General features: G+C 42.1%; 1 protein-coding gene across 5 annotated transcripts in view; it reads right to left on the bottom strand.

The window, feature by feature from the left end:
- Nucleotides 1-27,818, bottom strand: part of TIAM2 (TIAM Rac1 associated GEF 2) — a 200,736-nt gene that overhangs the window by 110,188 nt on the left and 62,730 nt on the right. For 2 of the 5 annotated variants that reach the window (XM_039873856.1, XM_039873857.1), the window contains exon 2: nt 21,676-21,769. The gene's annotated coding sequence lies outside the window, so the exon portion shown is untranslated. Of the gene's footprint in view, nt 1-6,228; nt 6,339-13,943; nt 14,311-21,675; nt 21,776-27,818 lie in introns of those variants that run through there. The other 3 variants (XM_039873862.1, XM_039873858.1, XM_039873859.1) reach the window with 3 other exon arrangements.

The following is a 27,818-nucleotide window of genomic DNA, read 5'->3' as shown; positions in this document are numbered from 1 at the left end:
AACTTCCAGTTATAAGGTAAATAGGTACTAGGATGTAATGTACCACGTAATGACTATAGCTAACACTTCTGTGTGATATGTAGGGAAGTTGGTAAGAAAGTAAATTCTAAGAGTTCTCATCAAAAGAGAAAATTTTTTTCCTTTTTTCTTTCTCTTTCGTTTTTATTGCATCTTCATGAGAAGGTGAATGTCAGCTAAACCCAGTGATAACTATTTCATAATATATGTAAATCGAACCATGCTGTACCCCTTAAACTTACACAGCGATGTGTGTCAATTATTTCTCAGTAAAATGGGAAAAAATTATTTGTCATTGTGGTAAGACACATAAAATTTACCATCCTAACCCTTTTTTAAGTGTACAGTTAGTAGTGCTAAGCGCATTCACATTGTAAGGCAATCAATCTCCAGTACTCTTTGTATCTTGCAGGACTAAAGCTCTACAGACCCATTGAACAACAACTCCCCACTCCCTCCCTCTAAAGCCATAGTCCCTGGCAATCACCATTCTATTTTCTGTCCCTCTGAAATGGACTCTAGGTACCTCAAGAAGGTAGAATCCTACGGCAATTGTCTTTTGGTGACCGGCTTATTCCACTTAGCATAACATTCATGCCTGCTGTAGCACGCGTCAGAATTTCTTTCCTTTTTAAGGCTGAATTATATGCCATTGTGTGTCTATACCACATTTTGTTTATCTATTCATCCGTCGATGGATACTTAGACTGCTTTCCGCCTCTCGGCTATTGTGAATAATGCTGCTATGAACACGGGTATACAAATATCTCTTCAAGACCCTGCTTTCGCTTCTTTTGGTATGTACTCAGACATGGAATTGCAGAATCATATGGTAGTTCTATCTTTAATTTTTTGAGGAACCCCACACTCTTTCCCATGGGAGCCACACCACGTTCCAACCCCATCAACAGTACACAGCGTTCCAGTTTCTCCACATCCTCACCGACACTTGTTATTTTCTACAGGTATGAGATGATACCTTACTCTGGTTTTGATTTGCATTTCCCTAATAATTAGTGGCAGTGAACATCTTTGCATGGCCTGTTAGCCATTTGCATAGCTTCTTTGGAGGGTTCAACAGTGACTTTTAAAGTTAATGAAGCACTGGGACAGGACCTAAGTTTCTCCAATAAGGCCAAAGACAAGTCTTTCTGAGACTATCCACACACAAAACATTTTAAATTAAAAAAAAAAAAAATGTCAACAAGATTTTCCATTTAGGCATCATCAGGAAACCTAATAGCTCATTTGCGTCTATTAAGACTGAGGACAGCAACTAATTAACAAGGCCTGAAATGGGGTCTGCTATGTTACTGACCACTTAACTTTTAGTGGGCGACTCTTGTTAACCTCACCAACCCCAAAACCCGGGCTGCAGACCGGTACCAGTAGGTGGCCTGTTCAGAGGAACTAGGCCGCACAGCAGGTGAGCGATGGGCCAGCAAGTGAAGCTTCATCTGTGTTTGCAGCCGCTCCCCAGCGCCAGCATCACCGCCTCAGCTCCACCTGAGATCATCAGGCGTCAGATTCTCATAGGAGCACCTGGTGTCACAAAGGTTGGGGACTGCTGCTCTAAAAGACCGAACAGCCACTGGCTGAGCTGCCACTAAAAAGTAGCCCCCGTGACATCTCTGACACCAGAGCTGGACTACAAGAACCCCACCTTTTAAAAGTTCTCACCCTGCGCTTTCGGTCTTTCTCAGCCACACTTTTTAACTTAGGAACTAAGAGTGGGCGGCTGCCTCTCAGCGAGCTGATCAGAGTGAGCTTCTGCGCCGGTTACTCTCGGCAAGACCAAGGTCCAGTGATGCTACCCACTCAGCAGCTGCCCCTCCGTCAGGCCCTTCTGATCTGAGGGCCACAGGTCCGGTGAGCTGGGGTCAAGCTGTCCTGCATCAGTGCCACAGGGCTGCTACTGAGAGACCCCCGTGTCAGCTGCTCAAGGACACGCCAAGGCCGGATTCGGAGCCACAGAATGGCTCCGGGTTGGAAGCCTACACCCCAGCAGATTATAACCCAAACTCATTTTACTACTTTTGAAATTAAATAGCTTAATATTCTACGTCATGTTATAGTTCAAAAAACACAGTCCTGAATCCTGTCCTTTACGAGGCACTGTCCACCCAAGGCCTGTGGCTTTGGGGCTCACATAAGCATTTACTAAATGCCTGTTGGACTGAATGGAAGCAACTTCACGTTTGACTGGGGCACAAACTAAGCAGGAATCACTCCCAATGAGGTCTGCCCGAAAGGTCAATGCGTAAACCCATAGAGAAATGCCTCGCTAATTAAGTCAGTGAGGCCTAGAGAAAAGCAGAGGATGACACGGTGCCCTGTTACATACGGGTGACGCTGACCAGCTGCTCACCATCCCTAGTCAGCCCTGCAGGAGGAAAACAGCCATAAGCTGTGGCCAGAAGTATGTATCCCATACTTATAAGGCGTCTACTGACAGGAAGGGGGATCTCTGATGAAAACTATGGAACTGTTATCCCCGAGGAGTTTGGCTAATTGAACACACATCTCTCATGTTTCACCTGTGATTTTTGTCTTCAGGCAAGAGAATGACTAGGTCAAATTTTCAGCATCCCTGACCCCCGACTCCTTTACTAAGGGAATTTGACGGTATTTCAGTTAAAATTCTTTTTGTTAACAGGGAGCTGAAAATATCAAAACAACAGGTTTCCTGTGAGCTTTTTTTTTTAAAGAAATAGTTAAAAGCCTTCACTGTCTTTAAATAGAAATACACACACACACGCATTAGGTATACCAACCTGCAATAATAATACACATCAGGTATCCTAATCTGCAATGAGGCCCACAGCTGACTGGGAAATAATTTAGGTCACTCTGGAATAAATTATATGGCACTAAGACTGTGTGTACTGAGCAAAAATTGTATACTCTGTATACACTTTTTATAATTATTTTTTATTGAATGATTATAAAATAGTAGAATACTTAAACTGACAACAATCTCATGAACCTAAAAAAAAATTCTTGTCTTTCATTTCTGAATTCTCTTCCAATCCCCATTCACATGAATGCGCTATGTAGCTTTTAAAATAAAATCTTAAACAAGAATGGAAGGGTTTTTTTAACTGTGATCAATTAACTACCCCAGAAACATCCAGTAACGTGGAGGAATTTCACAAATACGTCACCACAATCCCAGCAGTCACTGTGACCTAATGAATCTCAGGGCAAAACATCTTTCAGGAGGAAATTCAAGGTTTACCTTTTCTTCGTCTGCCTTTGGCTTGCCTTGAACTGATGTGTCAGGTTCTCAAAGTCTCCACATCCGGGGAGTGTGGAGTTTATAGCAAAGCCTACTGAAATCCTCCAACTCTGCTTTGTCTCTGGCCCTAAGCCAGCTGCCCAGATGAAGCAACGAACGGGGAACAAGGGGCAGCCCCTGGAGGGCCAGATGGCGCTGAGAGGAGAGCTGAGGGCTGACTGGTGACGGGGAGCAGAACACAGGCGTGGGGACACTGCACAAAAGCAGATTTATGACTGGGCAAGGCAGTTAGCTAAGGGTAGCGCTAACTCCACCACCAGGAGATACCACCAAGGCTTCTAACCTAATTCCAGAGTTTCATACTGAAATAGGAGCCTCATCATTGTCCAAGGCAAACATTTCAGAGACTGATAAGAGCTAAGAAAAAGATAGCAGGACAAACCATCATTCACCATAATATCTACTAGGCTCCCTTTCTTTGGAATTGGGAGGTAGCGGGGAGCTTCAGTCATTAAAGACACAAATCTCAGAATCCTACTCTGGTTTGTGTCAGAGAATTTGGGTTTAAGACCTGCTTCTGTCTCCGAAATGGCATGTGAGTCTTTGTGCAAATTACTTGTACTTTCTGAATCTCACTTTTCCCATTTGCAACTTGAAGATAAAAATATCTGCCCTACCTACCTCATAGATTGAGAACTGAGTGTGAAAATATAAGTGAAACCACCTAAAAAACTGTGAAATACAACACAAATTTACAGTACTATTATTGTTATTTATAAATTTAATTTTATATATTGTGATATTAGAGCTTATTATAATAGTTGCTGTTTCAACTTTTTCATAAACTGTTAACTATTACATTGATTGTTATATACGTTTATATATATAAGTTTGGAATTTTCCAAGTTCCACTGTTTTAGCCCCTGTCTGATTTTGATCAATTACCCAACTTATTACAGCATATAAAACTACCGAACATGTCAGACATCTGTCATATATCAACAGAAACAACGACATAGCCATGTACTTGGTATTATTAGAGACTCATGTCAGAAAAACGTAAGAAAATAACCTAAGCATTCACTGAACAACTGGCATCACCTTAACACAGTTGTTCTCAACCACGGCAATTCTGGCTCCCAGGGGACATTTGGCATTATCTGTAGACACTTTCAGTTGTCACAACCAGGGCCGTGCTACTGGCATCTGGTGGGTAGAGTTCAGGGATGCCACAAGACGACCCCCACAACAAATAATTATTTGGCCCCATATGTCAACAGGGTCAAGGCTGAGAACCGCTGCCTTATATAGTCTTATCTTCCATCTCATTAAAAATGCCAAAATACAGAATACGCCTAAAAATCTAAAACGAAGCACTCAAGTCAAGGATCCAAACTTACGAACTCGGTCAGTTTTACCCAAGCCTGCTTTACGCATCTCACGTCAGTGAACTTGCCCTCAGAATTCATGAACTGCTACCAAGACTGAAGGAGGTCATTTCTAACTATTAAGACTTGAACCCAATCTGTATAAAGAGGCAGGTGAAAGGAACATCTGTTCTCCATAGGAACCGTGCTCTTAGGAAGAGCAATCCTTATCAATACAGAGGGCAGAAAGCAAGCTGCTGCCGAGGGCCTGGAAAGCTAAGCGTCCATTGTGGGGCCTCACTGGCTCTATGTCGGTTCAGCAGGACCCCTTCCAAAGGCACGTTAACAGATGAATGGCTAAAACAATGTGCAGCAAGGAATGCCCAGGAATGGGATCGCCGGCGACAAGCGTGGCCGGTATTCAAAGGGGGAATGTAATAAATTCCACAGAGACAATAGCCCAGCTTTCTGCATAGGTCATCACCTTAGTAAAGCCAGTTTATCCCAACCAGCATCTCAGTACTCACATCTGTTTTATAAAAACTTCTAACATCTTCAGCATTGCTTATAGAAGTATGTGTCGAACTATGGGTCACAACCCATTTCTGGGTCATGAAATTCATTTAATGACTTGATATCAGTATTTTAAAATAGGATAGGATAGGATAGGATAGGACAAGACAGGACAATAAAAATAGAGAAGTGCATCCCATTAAGAGTAAAAATTATTTCGTGACACTAAATTATTGCTTGTGCTTGTTCACTTGTTTGCCTGTATATTGGGCTATAAAATAAAATTATGTCTTCTTGAGTAATGGTCAAAGAAAGAGTTTGAAAAACAGTGACTTATAAAACCACAAGTGGCAGTTTCATCAGAATGGCATGTCCCTTTCTTATAAGGCCCAAGGACAACCAAAATCCAAAGAGTTTCAGAACATTTAAGAAATCATTGCCCAAGGCAAACACTTCAGCTGGACAAAGGACAAAGACTGTCCATCTTTAATGTGCAGTTCTGGGCACCCCGAGTCAGGCCCATGGTCCCCCACCCTGTTGCATTCTACTGCTGAAGAGAAACTCATCTTTCACAGCCACATTCTCCCTATGAAAGTTCGTGTGGGATTCTACCAGAGGAAGAAGAAAGCACATCCCAAGGGACAAAAAATGCATGTCCACAGACAGAGGCACTGAATCACCCCTGGCTGAATCCACGAATGACTGAATCCACGAGCGAAGTAAACGGAGAGAGACGCCCGCTGGTTCAGGAATGTGATCAGGGCCGCAGGGCCTGAGCCCAAGTGTCAGGGACGAAGTTTAGAGCGACAAGGAAGAGGTGAGAGGACAAGGCGGAGTGAGGGAGACGAGGCCGGGAGACCCGAGCGGTCCTTCGCCCTTGACCCCTCACACTACTCCACCCCACAGTCCCCAGAAGCACCACGGTGGGAACCATCTCCTAGGGACACTTTGGGATACCATCTGGAAAGAAATCCACCGTCGTCGACAGCTCAGAGATAAGTGTCAGAGGCAGCGTTGCCAAGAGGAAGAAAATGTCAGCGTTGGCAGAAACTCGGGGACCGGAAGTGAAATAAAAGAGTCCCACACACTCACTCGACATGGATTTGTGGAGACCCCCCGACACGTGTGCCTGTGTGCCGGGTGCTACGAGGTAAACAGCAGGATCTGGTCCCTTCCCCACAGGGGCGTTCCGGCCTGTGCAGCGATTAACACAGAACATTTGTAGAATCAATAAGCGAGCTGATCACAATTGTAACAGGATTCAGTTTATGAGAGATGTGGTGAGACCCACAATCCCACAAATATTACTGGTATGTTTCTGGAATGTCAGTGAATTGAGAGGCCCAGCTACAGCTGAGCTATCACAGAAACTGAAAATATATCAGGGATTCTTTAAAAATCACCTTTCAATCAAAATTACAGAATTAACGTCGTCTAAAATTTTAACAACCCGGTAAAGATGAAACTTTTTTCTTATTTTTCTTTTAGAGATTATCAAAGTACATTTCATACATGTTTATACTCTTCCAAGAATGAATTTTTTTAATATATCAAATGTTTAGCCCACTCGGCCTTTGCCCCCCAAGTGTCCTTCATGTCGCCTCCACGATTCAGCCGACATCCTGGTCTCCACAGGCCTTGAACATGCTTTGGCTGCCAGGACCAGAAATTCACAAGATTCAAGATGACTAGCACGACTCTGAAACAAGTTTCTTTTGTAACTTTTATGAACATGAGATTCAAAATGGTTAGCATGACTTTTAAATAACCTCTCTTTTTCAACTTTTATGAACACGAGCCACTCCACAAAAAGCGAGTGCAGGCATGGGGAGGCCCTCCGCAAGCCTCACACCAACACTAACACAGAAGACCACGCACTGAGATCCCGTCTGTAACCACATGTCTTCTCGCTGACTCAGGGTCCTGTGCATAAGGCACGTGCTCCAGTAAATCAGAAGCAGGCACCGGACTTCTAAACCTCGATCATATACTGTGACCGAAATATACCACAGTAATCGGACCAAGTTATTCTTGGCAAAATATTTCTTCATTAGACACTGTTCCATTTATGTTACAAAATGAACGGGCTGAAACCACATATTTTTTCCTTCGTTTTAAATAGGTGCTTTCCTCACCCTTATAAATGTGTAGCTATTCTACTTCGGCTGGGCTGGGAGCTCGATTTGAGCGTTCACTTCTATAAGTTTATGTCTTAAGGCTGCACCATAAGTTGTTCTTGGGCCTGCATGTAAAAGGAAGCCAATCACCACTGAACTTTTTCGTAAATCATAGGATTATTCACAACAAACCCAATGAGATTTTAGTTAGCAGCTTTACAGAAACTTTCAGAAGAAGAAGAAAAGTCTTAGAAGGTATAGTTTAAATTTCATTACTTACAGGAATTAAAAGAAAAATTGATACCTAATACAGATGGACATGCAGAAGGAGGGATGAGGGTTTATTTAATAATAATAATAATCCTGAGCTGCTGTGTTCCAGGGCTACCTGGGGCATAAGAAGCCCAACGGCTTCCAGAATCATCCCTGTTTTACAGGAAAGGGAACTTTAACCATCAGGGATTAAATAATTTGATCACTAAGGAGAAGGGGAAGATGGAAATCTAGTTTGTTTTTTGTTGTCTTTTTCTTTTTTTTACATATGCATTCCATCAAAATAATTTTAAAATATTCTGCACTTTTTAAAATGAAGTTATTCCATTTTTTTTTTAAGTATAACAACTTTCAGGCTCCCTTTTTAGAAGAATGGTTAGTGATCTATGCTCCTTTTATAAACAAAGCATCGGAGAAGTCGTTTCTCTAGAGCTATCATTTTTCCAGGCAGCAAAGGCTTCCACGGCTGAGGAATGGGAGATGCGAATGCAATGAAAAATGAAAATTTTAAGTTAACTAAGGAGCCTTGTGGTTAAAATGTAGTTATTTTATGCTGCTTTACAAAGGACACTGCGCACATGAGAATTCTATTTCCTGTTAATTTAAGCTTCAGGGACATTATCCTTAAGACCAATGATAACTTACAGTGTACCTCCCAAAGGCAATGGGGGTGGGGCATGGCGACTAAGACCACGTAGAGGGCGGGTACGCAAGACCACAGAATAACCAAGGGACATCTCCCTGACGTTCCAATTTCATCTGACACTAAATAACTTAAAAATCGCTGCCATCATAGACGCATATCATAAAACATAGAACTTACTCTTTTAAGATAAAACACAGACGTTCGAAGATATTTAGCATTAACACCGGGTCGCTTCGGCTACATCGTCAGGTGTCCTAGGTAGCATACGCATGCACTGATTAGCGCCACGAGTTCGCTGAGTAACTACTTTGTGCTGGACACTGTTCCAGGCCCTGGGGATGCAGCAGTAGATTTTTAAGAATCCTGATCCCATGGAGCTTAGCGTGGGGAGAGACAAACGATAAACCAGGAAAATGAATATTTTATCTGTTAGGAGGTGATACGTACTTGAGCAAAAAGAAGATAGAAGGGTAGGAGGAAACAGGCGATGTGGGGGGGGGTGCTGTCGTTTTAGAAAGCGGGGGAGAGGAAGGCCTCGCTGAATGGTGATTTTTAAGGAGGTACGTGCAGGAAAGGAGAACACATGCATTCTGGGGACAGAGCATTTGGAATAGAAAAGTACAAACAGAAAGTACAAATACCCAGAGAAGTGGAACAGGCGGGAGTCCAGTGTGGCTGGAATAGCAGGGGTCAGGGAGGGGACAGGGAGCCAGAGAATGTAGCCCAAAGGGACATTCTAAGGACTCTGGCTTTCGCATTGAGATTGAAAGTCATGATTAGAGGGTTGTAACTAGAGAAGGCTCATCGGGGGGCATATTGCAGTAGGACCACTGCGGCTGCCCTGTGGAGCGAGACTGTTGTCGGCAAAGCAGAAGCTGGTGGCAGTGGGGGGTGGGGGGCGGGCACCGCCAGGCTAATTCAGGTGAGAGGTGATATGGGTCAGTCAGGTGGGATCAACAGGGAATGGTCTGAATCTGAATACGGCTGACGGCAAAGTCAATAAGATTCCCAGGTGTGAGTGGTGACAGGTCAAGGATGATACCACAATTTTCATTCTAAGCCACTTAAGAATGGGGAAGGCAAAGTAGAGCAGGCTTCAGAAGACAAGGAGTTGGGCTGTGCATGTGTCAGGTTTGAGATGTCTGTTAGACATTAAAGCGGCAACGCTGAATAGACGGCTGGATGCAGGAGCCTAGAGTTCAATGCAGAGATGGGCCTGAGGTACGGATTTGCTCTCATCCACATGAACGTGGTATTTAAAACACACTGGATGAGCTCTCCGTCCAAGGGAACAGGTAAACCAAGGGCAGGGAAGTCCAAGGAGGCCCTGGAGTGCTCCAATGTGAAGACGTGGAGAAGGAGAAACGGACTGAGAGCAGAGCCCTGCAGGTTATCCATGAACTTGACCAGAGTGGGTGGGGGTGGGGAAAGCCAAGCTGGAGTGCGTTTGAAGATGAGGGCAGTGAAATTGAAGACAGTGAACAGAGACAACTTGCTCAAAGAGTTTTCCTATAAAGGGGAACAAGGGGATCAGATGATAGCTAGAAGGACAGAGGATTCAAAAAAATAGTAAAGGTGTGGTCATCATTGTTGCCATGTGCCTGTGTGTCTTTAAGAGAAATCCCAGCACGGGAATGGGAATGGCTGGGGAGAAATCTGATGTGGCCGTAGAGAGAAGAGCAATGGCTAGTGTCATCTTGAGTAGCCAAAGGGAAGGACTCTCGTGCACGTGATGGGAAACTGTCCCAAGAGCAACTACCCTCCACTACTAGAGGCAGCTCAGAAAAAATATGTGACTAACAGCACGTCTATGTGGTGGGGCACAGGGACAAAGGGAGCACCGACCCCAGCGAGGTCATCTTTGATAAACTGCTATCACTGTATCTCTATAAGTCACATGTGGGGGAAGAAGAAAGTCAAGGGAAGGTTTTTGCTAGGTTCCAGTTATTTGCGTTTTTTTGTTTTAGTTTTGAATTTAATTTGTCTGGTCATTTTTGATTCTTCATTGGTGATCATCCTATTCATTTGTAATGGAATAGATGAATATACACATGTAAATGCTTATGTGTGTATTCCACGAATCTCCTTTTCGTGAAGCTCTTTACTCTCTACTACCTCTTCATATCATGGGTTTTCCTGGTTTATGGCCATCTCCATTTAATGATTCGTTTCATTTGTCTTTAAGGTGCCCTTTTCCACCTCCCAGAGTGGCTACGGATGACCTGAAAACAAATCTGTTTTCATTCTCTCCATGCAGAGTGTCTTTGAATTGGCTTTAGTCATATGGATTTTTAGCTTTCCCAGCCTATAAACTCCATAGCTCTTAGCCCTTCTTCACGTCTGTTTCAGAAATCCTACTCTAATTCTGCAGCTATGGAGATGTGTCATGGTCAAGTACAAAAACAGGATAAGGAATATTTTCACTTTCCAATGTTGTCCTAAAGATACCCAGGATTTTGTAAATCTTTATTTAAGTCCTTGGAACGCCCTGGATCAACTTCTCCCCAACACTATCAGCAGCACCTACCACCTCCCTTTCCTAGAGTGAAATGATAACTTCATCTATCACTTTATACATTAAGTTTATTTTCCAAAGGTACCTTGCATTACCTTGGCACTAGCTAAATAAAGTCCATCTGCTGTTTTCCGGTTCCCTTCCATAGTCTGTCTCTTGTCAGGCACAGAACTAACGAAACGCAAACAGTCTTCTATTGGAGTGAGATCCTGGGTAGGAAAAAACAAACCTCTTAATCTAAGGTGGAAACAGGAACAGACTGGCAGATGAGGTCTAATCAAAGCTGCCTTACCACCCAAGGTTGGAGTGGCACATATGTACCAAGAATTCTCTCTGGCAATAGCCAGTGGGAACGATGGCCACCAACTGAGTGTTCATCTTTGAACTTCATTAGGATTCAAGAAGAGGTCTCAGACCTGGTTCCGCAGTATAGCGGTTAGCACATCTGTTTTACATGCAGAAGGTCCTGGGTTCATGCCCCAGTGGAGCCACAGTCCATAGTCTATGGCCATGCCACCCTGAACGAGCCTGATGTCTGATCTCAGAAGCTAAGCAGGGTCGGGCCTGGTTAGTACTTGGATGGGAGACCACCTAGAAAAACCAGCTGTTGTAGCTGTAAAAAATAAAAAAATAAATTAAAAAAAAGAAGTCTCTGTCTTTGACTAGAGGTTTAAATCTGCTTTGGTAAGCAGGTGGGTAAGTAGAAGAAAGAAGGTGGCAAGGATAAGTGGGAAGGAGGGAAAGAAATGGATAGATACATGTCTATATACATGTATACATACACACATACATACATATGTATACATATACATATCTCTGTCAATTTACAAAGATATATCAGGATGTGCCAAGGTATTTGCAATGAAAGACACAGGAGTGTCAGGACCAACGGGGTACCCTGTATCTTGTCCCAGGTTGGCAGCTAACCACCTCAGCAACTTGGATGAGCCACTTCAGTTCTGTAGATTTCCAGTTTTCCTGTTTGAGAAACTGCCCAGGGTCCCTTTTCAGTGCTACAATACTTGGGACTATAAATAGCTGAAAATCGAGCATAGGATATATTCTAAGATGCTGACGTTAAAGCCTCCTAACATTTGTAAGCCCATTTTAGATAAAACAGCAATCAAAAGACACTCAACCCACCATTATTAAAATTCAAACTATTATAAACACGATGCTTAGTACTTTTGTGTGTCAAGGGTAAGAAACTCGGGTTTATCTACTTCTATTATTATTACCTTTCCCTGTCTCTAATATTTTTGCTATTTTTTTCAATTCCATAGCCTATTTTTTTTTAGCTCCTACTAGTAAAGCCATTTTTACCTTGGCTTTTATCTAAGGTATACTTAATTTCAAACAAAAAGTACAAATTATCACCTAAATTCTTTTTAAATGTCCAAAAGATCTAGTTCTAAATGTCCTATAAAAAGGACATAAATTTTTTTAAAAAATCTAACGATTGAGCTAAGCGATCTCACTGTGGTTTATTATGTTCACATAAACGAATCTTACAAAGTGGGCCAAACCTGGAGGCACATGCAGACGCAGAAACATGTCCCATCAGATATCTAGGGAGTATGGGATTTCCCTTGAGGCTTCCTTCTGTGTCCCTCCCACATCCATTCCATAGCTATGGTAGAAAGAGGTTGTCGAGATGCTGCACTAACCTTAAATCTCTGAGAAAGGAATATGGCTGTTCTCAAACACAGCCTTGGACCACCAAGGCAGAATCATTTGTTCTACTTAGTGGTTAAGTGGGGGACCACTTTGGAAGGATAATCTCTTGGCAAGGAGCCTGACCCTTATCTTACGCTTCCCAGCATCCTTGAACAGGCCTGGTCGGAGAGAGCTATGCAAGTCGCTCGCTCTGCACTAAAATATTGAAAGAACAGTGTTATCTATTTGCACTCGAAACACTATTTACAGTCTGGTCAGTATGGATGGGAGTCATAAGATTCCTCAACAGACTTCAGTTTCTGCCTACAAACTCTGGTAAAAATCAAGGTAGTTGACAAGCGTTAATTTGACTACAGAAGGAGGCAGGCAGCTTGTTCTGTCCCTGCTCTGAACGGTTGCTGGCTGCTGGCTCTGTCACAGCAGCATACTCCAGATCCAAAGAAGTAATAAATAAAATGTTACCCATGTTTCTATTAATTCTAGCCTTCCTGGACAGCGCTCACCATTCTTCCATCCCGAAAAGACATTTCTGTAAAGGGAGTGAAGGAACCGGTGATGCACAATATATCTGTACAGAAGACACACACTGAAAAGAAACACACACTGGCCACCCTCAAATAACTCAAAACCTCATCATACTGAAAGTGAGTTTAAAACTTCAGAATCCGTAAGTGTGACAGAGGGCCACAGCGAAATGCTTCGACGTGTTAGAAAAAACTCCAGCAGCTGTTCAGCTGTACCCTTACTTTCCAGAAATTCTATAAATAATCCTCCAAGTTACAACAACTTCAATAAAGCTTCCTATTTCTGTCTCTCCACCTACCAATTTTCTGAGAATTACATGCTTGGCCAAATTAACGTAAAGCAGAGGAAGTACTATGCCAAGCTAGGCTTTCTCGGTCTCTGCCGATAAGCTCAGTGTTGAGACAAATGCCTGATGAATGAGCAGCCTCTTGGGGATTAGAGCATGAATCAATCTTCCTACTTAAACAAGGTCCCCCTCACACTCAGATTACAAGAGCTTCTATTTCTTTAACGGAAAGTTCGAGACAAAAGTTAAGGACAAACGTTAACAAACAGCGAACGTCAAATTACAAGTTTGAAAAGAAACTCTTGAATCAAGTAGCTCACTCAGCTCAAAACTAAGGACTGGTGAGGTTATAAAATAACCAGGAAACTATAAAATACGAACTCCGCCACATTTGAATTTCCTTCTGTGCCTGGTAAAGATAAGGTAATAGTCATTAATGCCTTAACATGATCAGACTGACAGCTGGTACTTTCTTGAGATATCAGGAAAAATAAATCTACACAATATATACCACCAGCTTTTGGAGACTTAGTGAAATGGGGTGGACAACTACAACAAATCACCAATAGGTGTTGAAAAGGTAAATTTAAAGGTAAAGTTCCCTTATGCACACCGATGCCTGTAGCCTACGTACAAAATAATGGAAAACAGAAAAGTCAGCACACAATGAAATATTGCCAAAAGGAGCATGTCAAGAGACATTTATATCTCACATATAAAATTAAGTCTCAACTCCAGAAGGGAGGAAATAAATGTTTATAATCTTACCTTTGCCAAAACTTTAGAGGTAGGCAGTTTTTCTCAGACGCCCTTAATTAGCAGAAAAATTTCACAAAATCAGGGTCTCTATGTACATCCATGAACTCTCTCTTCTGTCTGCCCATGGTCAGGCAGGAAACAGTGTCTAACAACACTTCAAATACTCGGCCGTTAAGAGCTAAAAACAGATCCTGTGCAATGCTGGATATATTTTTGTCTTCTAGCTACACACCCTCATCATGTTCAATTTTTTCCATTGGTGGAAGAGTATGATGCAGACTTAACCAGAAAGTGGTTTTCCATGGGCTGCCCGAAGTGATCAGCCAGGACAGCCTGCCATCAGGCCCTGGAGCCGCCGGGCTCACCCATGACTGCGCTGCTGTTGGACCCACATTCCAGAATCACCACCAAGTTCCACAGGCACGCGGCTCCAGCGTTTGCTGAATAAAGGTTTACTCACTCGAAGGGAGTCTCAGCTGCTTTTCTAAGCCTTTCGGCAGTAAGAACACACACCTATCATCCTTGGGTTTAAAGTGGTAGTAAATATTTTGTCTCCAAAACCACAGCTGGAACGTTACAGTCAGAAAAACCCTGCCTCGAGCCCTCCAAATTAATTTCGTGATTTGCAAAATATTAAGCGTACACTTACTCTGTGCTCCTTGCTGGACTTATTTCATTTTTAAGTTAGCTAAGCTAGAGTACCCCACATTGCAAATCCTTGGAATAGCGACGGGCCACTATTTCATCGAAAATATACAGTAAGTTGCCTTAAAAAAGTGATAGACCAGAGCGGTTCAAGTGTTAAGTTTTGTTGTATCTTTCGATGAAAGACCTACAATTTAAAGCGTACCCTAAAGATAAAGCAACATTTTCCGGTCGTTTCATATTAGTTACTGGGAAGAGGGTGCCAAATGGGAGAACAAGATTACAGCTCTATTATGTTTAAAATTTTGAAATTATATTCTGTAGAAGAAAATAGTTTAAGCAGAAGTTTTAAGTTCTCCTGGACAAACATATTACCTTTCTGAGGTAATATTTTCATTATTTTAAAAATATGAATGGACCTATATTTGCAACAGACAAGATTTTTACTTACTATTAAAGACCAGATACTACTTTAGACAAATAAGCTTTTAAATCCTCATCCTGATGAAAAATGAATCATTACGTACACATAATCTACACATACAACACACACACGTACAAGTGGGATTTTTTCACGTTGTTAACACATATTTCAAGGTACACTTTCTAATCTTAACTGGCAAGTAATAAGAGGCACTACATAAGATCATCGGTCCACTAGTTATAAAAATAAATCTGATCTCCTCGAAAATATAAATGTGAACACAGAAGGACTCTTTCATCCTGGTGGGGAGGACCCGTAAAATTGTCTAACCCAATCCCCCAAGAAACTGGAGACCTTAAGTGACTCACTCAAGGTCACACAGCTGGTCAGCAGCAGGCAGTAGAGCCAGGACATGCCACCCAAGTAACCACAACCCCCGGGACTGAAGTCAGAAGGTTGCCACGGAAGCCAAGTCACATAACAGAAAACATGGGAATTCCCAAAATGTTAATTTGATGTGTGTGTGTGTGTGTGTGTGTGTGTGTGTGTGTGTGTTTAAAAAAATACTCTCAGTAAATACAGAAGAAAGAATACTTCTGAGTCATTTGAACTGTTATTCCTTTAGATCCATCAACATCATTTGTTACTAACAGAAGAGTAAAATAAAATACCAGCCGAGCTAAAACAAGCATATTTCTTCCATATGACCTTGAGATGAGAACTACTCCTTGCTCTGAAGGGAAGAGAGGAATTATGTCAGGAGGAAAAAGGAAATTTAAGGACATCGGCTTTCGAGGGTGAAAAACTATGGGAAGAACAATTAACTGCAGGGAAATATTTGTATGTCCCTGTTTTAGTCCTGCTTCTAGGTTTCTTAAAGTGAGTCTGACCTTTTGATCCATTTTATATGTAGATCTCGTCTGCCAGAACTGCCTCTAAAACTGAATTATCTCCAACATTCCTCAGACACTGCCCATGGGTTTGCATTGTCTGGTTCCATTTTTTATCACTGAGGTCACCCAAATAACTTTAGTTCTATGAGTTTATAAAGCCACTTGGGGTTTCAAACTATGTAAGATTTTTCAAGTTCTTTAGACTTTGCCCAACTACAGTAAAATAATCTCAGTTTAGCACTCCATCCTAAAATTGCAAAAACCAGCATATTTCCAAATCATAAAATGAGACTTTAGCTAATGCTTCATTCTGTGATAATAATATAACAGGACATATGTGTTAACAGGCGTCTAAAATTAAATTCCTTGGCAAAGATCTCCGAGAATTATGTAAATTACTACTTAAGAAGTATTCTATCCTCAAACTACAATGCAAAATGACACTTGAGAAGCAAATATAGCAAAATGTTAACAATTATAGAATTCAAGTGGTGAGCTTATTATTCACTGTACAATTCTCTCTACTTTTCTATATTTTTGAAAATTCTCTTAATAAAAGTTTTGGGGGGAATGACATGTACACGTATGTACGTACACACGTACGCACACACACACGTACACACACATACACGATCCTAGAAACAGAGTAGAAAAGTAGTTGCCTGGGCCTAGGGGGAAATCGGGAGAATGTTGTAAAAAGGTACAAACTTTCAGCTATAAGATGGTAAGGTCTAAGGATCTCAAGTGAAACATGGTGACTATAGTTGATAAGCTATACTGAAATTTGCAAAGAGAGAACTTAAATGTTCCCACCAAAAAAAAAAAAAAGTCAGGTAAGGGTGTGTTAATTAATGAGATGGGGGAATCCTTTCACTATATATACATAAAATCTCCACGATGTACACGTTATTTACGTTACAGCATATTTGTCACTTATATCTCAATAAAGCTAAATTTTACAAAAGCATCATGTTGTACTATGTGCCTAGTCAAGACTAAGCAAAAATTTTTGCTATGCTGATTATAATCGAGGACATGACCATTTTCCACTCTACTATTACATTAAAAAATCATAATTAATAAAAAAAAAAGTGTCCTATGATAGATGATCAGATAAAGAAGCTGTGGTACGTATATACAATGGAAATACTGCCATTTGCAACAACATTGGTTGGACCCTGAAATAATCATACTAAGTGAAATAAGCCAGACAGAAAAAGTTGAATATCACATGATATCACTTATATGTGGGATATAAACCTAAAAGCAACAAATGAATAGGACAAACAGAGACTCATGGACATGGACTACAGACCAGTGATTACCAGAGGGTAGGGGGGTGAGGACAGTGGGGAGGTAGACAGGGTAAAGGGGGTCAAATACGTAGTGACAGAAAGAAATCTCACTATGGGAGGTGAACACACAGTGTAAACATATATATGCCTTACTGTTAAAGTGTACAATTGAAACCTATTGGATTTTGTTAACCAATGTCACAATAATTAATTAATTAATTTAATTAAATAAGCCACAGGGTATAGTGGAACTATCTCAGGCTTCAAAACCAGTAGTCCTGGGTTTAGCAATTCATCTCTCAGTAACTTAGAAACCTTCTGAATCCCATTACCTTCATCATAAAATGGGGTTGATAATAATAACACCTACCTCAAATGAAAATATGAGGATGTACTCATCTCTAAACAGTTATAAGAAAAAGCAACATTAAAAATACATTTTTAAGTAATATAAAAGCTGTCAGAAATAACTTTTCTGTTTAAAATTCAAGAAACTCAACTCCTTCCATATTCTTCACTTTTAAGGTCAAACACAGAATAATACAAAGAGAATATCCCATCAAATGTCATTCTTTATTGATAATCTATAGTCAATTCTAAAGACTTCATCTGGTAAAACATAAATATAAATTAGCAAATAATAAATAAAGGTTGAAAATATGTTACTTTTATCCAAATAGGATCCCGAAGATTAAATAATCTCACATATATAATCATCCACCTTTAATAAAATTACGCAAATGAGCAAAAGACTCCGTAACATGCTCATGTTCTGAAAAGCACTTTAGTCTGCTGTTTCTGATCAAAAAGCAGTACTTCAAACAACACGGGCTAAAAAAACATGGAACTCAAGGAATGCCACTAAAAACCGTTCTACATGAAGACAATACTAGCAGAAAATGAAGTATGCAAAATATACATATGAAAATCCTAAAATCCCCAGATATATTCATTGGGAAGGTGACTCTTGTCCCATTTCATCAAAAGGCACAGGCGTAGGAGGTCTGTTTCTGAAACTAAATGCATCCAAATTAGCCCAAAGAATATAGTGAGAGCGAGCATGGCTGGCCTACGTATCTAAACCCGCCATGGTATGAAGCTTTTACCTCCCACATGACACTGAAGCCCATACAAATGTGCAATGGACATGTGCAATTCATTTACCAGCCAGTCGTCTTTCCCAGGGGGCCAGCAAAACAGCTCAGGGCCCATGCATCTGAGTCCCTCTGTCCTGACCTCAGACCTTGCTGTGTGACATCGGACAAGTCACTTAATGTCTCGGTTTCTTATTTGTGAAATGGGGATACTACCTGCCTCACAGGGTTGTTTTAAGGATTAAGTAAAATAATATATGTAGCTTGTGTAACACAAGTTCTGTCTAAGTATGCAAACTCCATAAAGCAGAGATCTTGTTTAAAGTGTTTACTGTTAAGTCTACTGTTTTAAAAAGTACCTGGTACATGGCGAATACCCAATAAATATTTGTTGAGTGAGTGAATGAATGAATGAGTGAATGGGAGATAATATTGATGATGGTGGCAAACATGAAAGGAAGAATAGTGTCTGTCTGATGCTGTCTACATCTTAGTGTCAGAAGCCTCTAAAACCCTTCTACTTAAAATAAGCCACCCCATGCATTATCAATGTCCAGTCAGCAAAACTTTCACAGTTTCTGCTTAAAATTCTCCAGCTGTTCTCCTGCAGCAGTCAACATTCCAGGCTGTTTTGATCTCGAGAAGATGCCAGAACCGCCCACAGCCATGCATCTTTAAAATCAAGAGTCAATTTTAAGATAGTTCAAAATACAATACTAATACGGCACGCATTGCTTTAAAGCCACAGCAAATTTAAATTTCATAATACAAGCTTTTTCTAAGTGTCTCAAAGGCATCGAGTGCAAAAAAGAATTTTTTAATGGAGTCTATTTTCATGAAAACAAGAGGTTTTATGGCATAAATACTTATAAAGTCCAAGTGGTACATTACATTACATAACAAACAAGCCCCAATAATGTAACCAAACGAGTAGTTAATTACTTTTGTAAGAAGGAGCAAACATTATATGTTATAAAAATTAATTTATAAAACAAATTTTTAATAAAAGTTTTCCTCTAAAGGGACTTTTTTTTTTGTAGGTCATTATATCCAAATTAAATACACTCTGACAATTGACAATTACTGATAATGTATAAAACCCTAAATTTCAAAATTAAACAGAACGGTATATAATAAGTAACAAATATTTTTATACAAATGATAAAAGCTGTATTAAAAATCCAGCTATCAAAAATAGAACTACAAAATGAGTTTCAGCTAAGGGAAAATAAAAATTTTCAGTAGAAAAATCATTTAGGAAATATGCTTGTAAAATCCCAGCTTATAAATACTAGCCACTATACACATCTGTTTATAACATTTTTGAAGGGTTATATTGGAACATTTAAGAAAGAACAAGTCACGTGTCCAGAACTAAATGCAATTAAAAAGGGTTATATTCAGCCTCTCGCTCCACTTTCAATATTTTCTTTCTATGGACTGAAGTGAAACTGTTTAAGCTGAAAGGTTCCTAACCAGTTTAATTCAGGGAATAATTAAATCTGAGTTTTCGAAGAGACCTACGAGGTCATCCATCTAGCCTAACCTTGCTTCTCATTGGAGAACCTCCCAGTGCAGCCTGACAGACAGATGAGCCACTGTCCTCTGCACAAATACACTGAGCGATGGGAGTTCACAGCTCCACTGGGGAGCACACTCCATTGTTAAATAACCAATTGATAGATGAGAACTCTTTCTAGGGACTCCATATCAGTCATCCTAAAAATTTTCCACTAATTAAGTCCAGTCTTTCCATCTGTTATCAACACGTGCCCTACCCCTCTCTTCCCCCAATCACCCTACAAACAACGGAAGTCAACTTTCATGGTTCTTCCCTGCTCCCTCCCTTCCAGTTTATCTTCACGAAGAAGCCAGAACCACCCTTGTAAAACAGAATAAACAAACGAAACCAGATTATGTTTTTCACTACAAAGCAAATGCACACAGAGAGAGTCTAAGGGCTTCAGTGTGCGCCTTAGCAGGCTAAGAGCACAGTTCTCTTGAGAACCCCACCCAGAGTAAATGAGGTGACAGAACCTCATCTGTTTTGGGGCCAGAAAGTCTCGGGAATGTTGGGGGTCCACTGGAGAAGGCAGAATGGAACCTAGTTCCAGGATCCACATGCGTGTGCAAATTACACACTCTTCCCGTTTCTCCGAGCCAGGAGACCCAACAATTGATCTTTGGGAAGGAGGGGAAGAGCTTGCTGTTGAAAGAGAGGAAGTGGCCGAAAATAAAAGCAAAAGAGTTGTGTCTGAACACAGAGAGAAAACCGTGCCGTCCAGAGCACACTCGCATACTCGGGGCTGTTTAAAATGTCTGAATAAAGCAGGCCTGAGTGCTGTATTCTTAAGAAACAGAGACCATTTGCCTGCAAATTAAATTTTTACAAGTATTCTTCGGCACACAAAACATGTTCTGTTCTATTTTTCTTGAAATACGAAACTCCACAGAAATACCTTTAGTTTTTCCACGACTAATACAGAAGTAGATAGGACTTTTTCGGTTTTCTCCTCATTCTACTATAGGAAAAACGACAAGTAAATGAAAAAAAAACTCAGTGTTGGGGACACTGCGTGAAGCAGTGGAGGCTGCAGCAACCGACCCACGCACGACCCATCCCAAAGGGCCAGTAGAATGCAGAACCCCATGCTGCCAGCTGAACCACGTTTTTAAGAAACACCGAAAAAAAAAAAAAAACCACTGCTTTTATAAGAAATTTCTTGTTTTTAAAGGCAGGCAACTAATTTAAATATCCTTAAAACACTTGTCAGGGACACGCTGTGCAGACCCAAGCAAGCTCATCCGCAGCCCAGAACCAGCCAGGATCCGTGTTCCTGCTTTAGTACTCAGCCTGCAACGCTAACACATCTACGCGTAAAACATCCCGGTCAGAGCAAGACGGCTCAGCCTCACAGGTAGAAGCTCGCCTTCCTTCAGTGCTTTCTTAGTGTCCAAGTTTCCTGAGCTTACCTGACCGTACAACTCCGACTAGAAATGATATACTCTAGATCTGTTCTTCGGCAAGAGGTCCTAGTCAGTTTGGGGTTCATGCGTGGGCTCTATCAGTATTTAGCATGTAAAGAGGTAGAAATGGATGCTTCTCATTTTGGAATTTTTCCACCTCTGCTCCCAGAGGATGGGCACACAGTTCTCCAGAGAGAGAGAGAGGACGATGCAGATTAAAGAGCGTTTGTAACGAGCCACTCAGGCTTGGCAGTGGGTCCCCTGCAGGAAGCAGTTACAGCACCTGAGGGACCCACGTCGGCTTTCTCGACTCAGGTCAGCATATGGAGAGCAGTTAGCAGAGCTACATAGCAAACAGACACGCAGGAAATATGGACTGACATATATTAACGCCTTGGAGATGCACAAGCGCCTCCAACTTACCCCTTAAGGCAGTGGGGATGACACTTAGTGTTACCACTCGTTCATCCAGAATGAGCTGTCCAAAGAGGTGTCTTTGTAATTCAAGCACGAAGTCCTGGCAAGAGAGAAGAAAAACGCAGAGGGGGTGAAAAACAATTTCTCCGAATTAGAATTTTTATAATCGAAGTTTGATTTCTCAGCATTCTGCTAGATATTGTGCTTGGTACAAAAAGGAAGCATCTAAAAGAAAAAAATCAAGGGTTAAATGATTAACTATACAGGAAATAGGAGGGTCTTCCCACATCCTAACTGGAGAAGCAAATTTAATGCTTCGTCCTATAACTTCATATGGCCAAGCCATTTTATAGATACAAGGAGGGAGGGCAGAAGGAAGGAAGGAGGGAAGTGAAGGAGGGGAAGAAACGGATGGATGGATGGATGGATGGATGGATGGATGGATGCATGGACGATACAGACTGGATGGACGACGGATGCATGGACGGATGCATGGACGGATGCATGGACGGATGCATGGATGGATGCATGGATGGACAGACACAGAGCCTACTGTGGTCCAGCCACTAATCCAGAGGTGGGAGTAGAGCAGTAAATAAGACAGAAAGTCTCTGCTCTCACTGAGCTTCATTCAAACAGAAAGAAGCAGTCAAAATAAACACATAAATAAGAAAAACACGTTCCAGTGATATGTGAAATACAGAGACAGGATTACGAGACAGTGAATGACAAGTGGCTAACTTAAAATGGAAGCGCAGGAAATGGCTCTCTGAGACAGCGACCAGGCTGAGATCTGAACGCTACTTTGCAGTAAGGGGAATGGTCCCTAACAGAGGCAGCACGGGTCCCTGAACAGAAGGACCAGCAAAATCCTAAGAACCAGCGTGTCAAGGACAGTCATCATGGGCTGTGGGGGCAGAATCCAAATGAAAGTGGGTGAGGTCAACGATCAGAGTCTTGTCACTCATTAAGCAGGTGATTTTAGTGTCCTCTCTTATGGAGAATAATACTTGCTTCCTATCTTTGCTATGATGCCCAGTGATATGTTAAAGTTCATGGTCCATTCAGCCAACATACCGGAAAGTCTCTTTTCTTTTATTGTTTAAAATGTTAAAGAGATTGCTTTCAGAGAGTGAGACTTGCCTTTTTATAAGTCAGTATTTCACCTCTGCTATGTACATAAGATACTACACTGTGGTGATAATTGTGTACTCTGGGTGACAGCCCTTGATAAAAAATGCAGACTTTGGAGCCAAAAGATCAGGGTCCAACCCCCAGGTTGGACCTGATTGAGCCCAGACTGGTTATTTAAATTATCTAAGCCTCTGGTTTCTTCAACTATAAATGGAAAGTAATATTAGTTACTTTTCAGGGTTATTCTAAATATTTAATGGCATAATGCTCATAAAATAATTAAGTGACCAAAGCAGCAATACATTACTTTCACTGTAAACAGTTGCTATTAGGAAATGCTTGGTTATCACAATGATTCATGCTATAGAAATACACCTATATAACTAGGCATAGCACAGATAACAATTTTCATGTACTGTTATAGACCATCCTATGGGTGAACCTCTAAAAAACAGCCCAATTCCCTCTCGTTGCAGGTGAGAATTTAAAGCTGAAAGAGGTAGACTGATTTGCCCAAGGCGGCATAATTGGTTCAGAGAACATTCTCAGAAACCTGATCTATTTGGTCAAAAATGCCTGCCTTATAAGATAAATCCTATATAGACATAAATTTTGAATTCACTTTGTAATTAACCCAGCACGGACAAGAAAATACTTTTAAATGGTAAGAATAGAAAATTGAGCAAGCTTCAGCGGGCCCTATCTACACACATTATAGTGACCATTTTGTTTAAAGCCGAGAATTGTCATATTTTACTGATGGCCTGATGTCAATTTGCTAACCAAGAAACCATAAAATAGAAGACCTGCCACGTTTTAATTTTTCCAGTGAGGATAACAGATATTGCATCTCGAGCACCTATTATGTGACAGAAGCTTTCCATACATGCATTCTAAACACTCGGCCATTTCATGAGTGTGACAGTTTTTTATTCTCCAAGCACTTGCATATACTGTTTCCTGCTGGGAATGCTTTCCTGGAGAAGTCCTAGTTACCCCATCGAGACCCAGCTTATATGTATCCTCTTCTGTGGAGCCTGCCCCAACTTCGTCCTTTCTCCCCGCAAGAAAGGAAGTGTCCTCCCTCCCCTCTGCACCTCACCGCTCTACCTTATGCAATTACATTGCAACTCTTTCTTTTTCACTTGTCTGTCTCCTTGACGAGGTTTTAATGGCTTTGAACTTGAAAAGGACTCATCTGACTTTGTTTTCCTGATGGCTAGCACGATATCTTTACATTTGGGTGCTTAACAAGTGTATGATGAATGGATTGAAGAAATGATGCATCGAATCGCTAATACAACATGATTTAAATTTAGACTAGCCTGCTTTTCCATCCCATGACTTACATTACAAATAAAGGGGAAGTTACAACTTCACTATGGTGATAGTTAAGGTTTTGTGTCGACTTGGCTAGGCTACGATACACAGCTGTTTGGTCGAACACCAGTCTAGATGTTGCTGTGAAGGTATTTTTTTAGATATGATTAACATTTAAATCAGTATACTTTGAATAAAGTGGATTATCCTCCATAATGCGTGTGGGCCTCAGCCAATCAGTGGAAGGCCATGCGAGCAAAGACTGAGGTTTCTCAGAATATTTTTCTTGGGTTTGAAGAAGAAATTCTGCCTCCAGACTGCAACACAGTAACCTGCCCGACATGCCCACCTCCTGCCATTGGGAATTCGAACTCGAGACCACAATATCAACTTCTGCCTGAGCTACCAGTCTGCCGGCCTACCCTATGGATTTCAGACTCACTCAATAATGTGAGGCAATTTTCTAAACTCTCTCAATAGATAGATGGATGGATAGATGGATAGATAGGCAGGCAGGCTCCTGCTGGTTCTGCTTCTCTGGAGAATCTGATTAATATAACTACTAATCGTTTTGGATTGAAATGATTTTAGACAGGATTCTAGAAGTTTTGAGTTTAGAGTACACTGATTTGAACCCTGCTCATTTTGTAGAGGAAGAAGGAGAGGCCCAGAAAGGCTGACCTGCCACGTCAACAGCGGGAAAGAACTGAGGCCAGAACTCGGATCGCCAGACAACGACATCGGCCCTGTTCCAGAACAGATGACAGCGGTTTTGTTCCAGTGACAAATCGGTGGTTGCCAAAAGTACTCTCCCTTGGATCCTGCGTCTTCTCTGCAACCCTTTCCACGTTCTGAATGTATTCCGCATCCAAAATTAACTCTCGTCCAGTTGGATGAACTACAGTCCCTCTTCAACAAGCGGATATTCTCTCGACTGTGTTATCGGTGAGACACTCTCTTGCTCCGAGCCATTGGGTAAAACTACAGAAGGATCTAACAGGCTCCACTGTGTATTTAAGTCTATGAGATTCAAGGCAACGCTACGTAAACCACATCTATAACACAGCTCTAGCAAGACTATGTTTTTAGCTACTCAAAGAATGTGCTTGTATCTATGGCAGCACGCAGATACCATGTGTGGCCGAGTCATCAACCAACGGGTTTCAATCATGCTCTTTTCAGCCTGAATATCAGCCAGTCCTGGAGCCTCTGAGCTTGCCTGCCACCACAATGTCATTGTAATTGAACATGAATATACCTTACGATTTTTTCTCCCATGAGTTTGGCGGTGAAAAGCTATTCGATTTCACGATGCTGAAGATTCTACCGGCAAACCTCCCCTCAAAGCTGAATGTAATCAGGCCCAGCAGTGAAAAGAAAGGAAGGCCACACCCAAGGCACAGCCACAGCATTTATCAGTCAATCTCCGAGCCTATTGTCAAGGCTGCACTAGGTTCCCAGTGCCCCGTGTTTATAAACTTTCACTGCAGGGCGACTGAGTGGGACAGCCGCCAGCACCCGGCACAGCTACCAACACAGGTCAGGAGAAATTGCCGGGGAAGAGAGTGATCGATTTAGCTTAACCCATGCCCTTAATTAAAATATGCTCCCCCTACTCCAATTAGGTAAAAAGAATGCATTTCTCCCTGAGAAATTTCTCTCTAAAAATTCACGCCTTCGATTTAAATCCCCTTTGTAATTCCCATCTCTCTGAATACAAAACACGTTTTAAAGTTTCTGGATTTAGCCCTGCTATCGGCTGGGCAGCTTATCAACACAGAGACTGGACTGCAGCATTTGTAGTAGAACAATGCAGTAAGTGGGAACTTTTCCAGGAGCCAGAAAAGGACTGGGAGTAAGAAATGCAACTCCTGTTTCCTGTAACCCCTTGTATGACCCAGGTCTAGACTGAGACCCTCCAGAATCTGCATTCACAGGAGGAGCACTCGTCAGCCCAGCCTCTTGGGCCGTTGGAGACTTCAGAGACACGATGAGTAAAGCACTACGCGACACTCACTCCAGGGCATCGGGGGAGCCTACACAGGGACCCTGCACACCTCCACCACAGGACAGATTCGGCTGGCCTCTCACATGGACCCTAGCACGCTGTTCCTGCACGAAGAGCTGGCGGAATGAGATGCGGCCCTTGACAAAAAGGGGCTGTCCACTCTCCCAGCGGACGACAGCACGCCAGGCAATCATAAAAGAAAGACTAATTACCATGAAAATAGGAAGTTTCAGTCTATCCTCCCCAAATGACAGACTTCTATACACATGGAGCACAGTGCTTACTGCTTATTGAGAATCAAGTAACGGCAAAGCCCTTGTTATTTCTAAAACAGCTCATGTGAAACACCAAAAAAAAATCAGTGAACAGCTGGGAGCGGAGCAGGGCACATCCACTGGGCCACTGTGTTCCCGAGGCTGGCTTCTGTTTAGAATAAGTCTCCCCTAGGATTCTCACGAAGTTCACGATCCAGGGACAAAATTCAAGTATGTAGACGTTGGCACTGTCTAGCCGGTGTGCCTAACATGCAGGGCGCTGACTCAGTTATTCAATTCAAGACGTATCTGTTGAACATATATTGTGTTCAAGGCGCTATGCTAAGTGTCGAGAATATGATGGTGGCGGAGAGGCTGCTACGGTCTCGCACAGCCTGTAAACAAGTAAACCATCAGTCACAAGGCAGTGTGGAGACGATCTGGTCCATGATGGTAACACGCAGGAGTGGCCTCAAGCCCACTCTTCAAGACCCAAATACAAGTAAGACCTAAATAATGCCCACATCACAAAACTCCCTAGCTTCAGTATCCCCAGTAGAGCAGAATGGATTTTCCTACACTAGGCTCCCGTGAATTCCTCTCGTGGAGGACGGTGGGCCACTCCACGCTCTCTCCCCTTGAACCTGCTACAACCTATTGGAGTGCAGCCGAGGTGACACTACAGGATGTCCCACCAGCTCAGAAAGGGCCATGAGTTTACACCTGATTTCCTTGGGGCACTTGACCTGAAGCCCTAGGGCAGCATCTACCTGGCATCGCATTGACTTCCTTGACCCCTGCATCTACCTGACACCCGTCCCCATATTTTCCAGCACACGAGAAGGCACTGCTAACAATCCTATCTCATCCCTTGCCAAGACAAAAGAAACTGATTCAGCATTGCTGTCTTAAAGCCACCAGGGAATTGTGGCTTCCAGCCTGATGGATGACCCTCATCCAGCTGAATGACAGAACTCAGTGAATAATGGCGAGGGTGGGGTGACATTCTCCATTAGAGAACTGCGATAGAATAATTCCTTCTCACGTCCAAGACCACAGCACCCGTGCGCCAAGTATCACACGCAGTCAGCATCGCGGGAGGCACACACCCCGCTCACAACACCGTATTAGGCCTACGGGAAACGGAGCTGAGCTTCTTGTACATGAGAAACTTTAAACTGTGTGGGGCTAGGAAGCCACCTGGATGATCACAGCCGGAAATGGCTGCTTTCCTCTTCTGCCCTGGGAGGTGACTTCCCTGTGCATCTCTACTTCTTCTGCCAGCCCTCTCCATATGCAGAACTATTCGGTCATCACACCTAGCAGCTGTTCCAAGAGGAAAGAGAAAAAACTTAACAAAATGCTTGTGTGTGGGGGATGGGGGCAGGTCTGTCAATTAACCCTCTTTTCAGAGCCCTCCCCATCTCTAATTC

Source organism: Pteropus medius, unplaced genomic scaffold, assembly GCF_902729225.1.
Source record: "Pteropus medius unplaced genomic scaffold, Ma_sr-lr_union100, whole genome shotgun sequence".
NCBI lineage: Eukaryota > Metazoa > Chordata > Mammalia > Chiroptera > Pteropodidae > Pteropus > Pteropus medius.
Note: the sequence above shows the minus strand (reverse complement) of the source record. Positions and strands in the feature narration are given on the sequence as shown.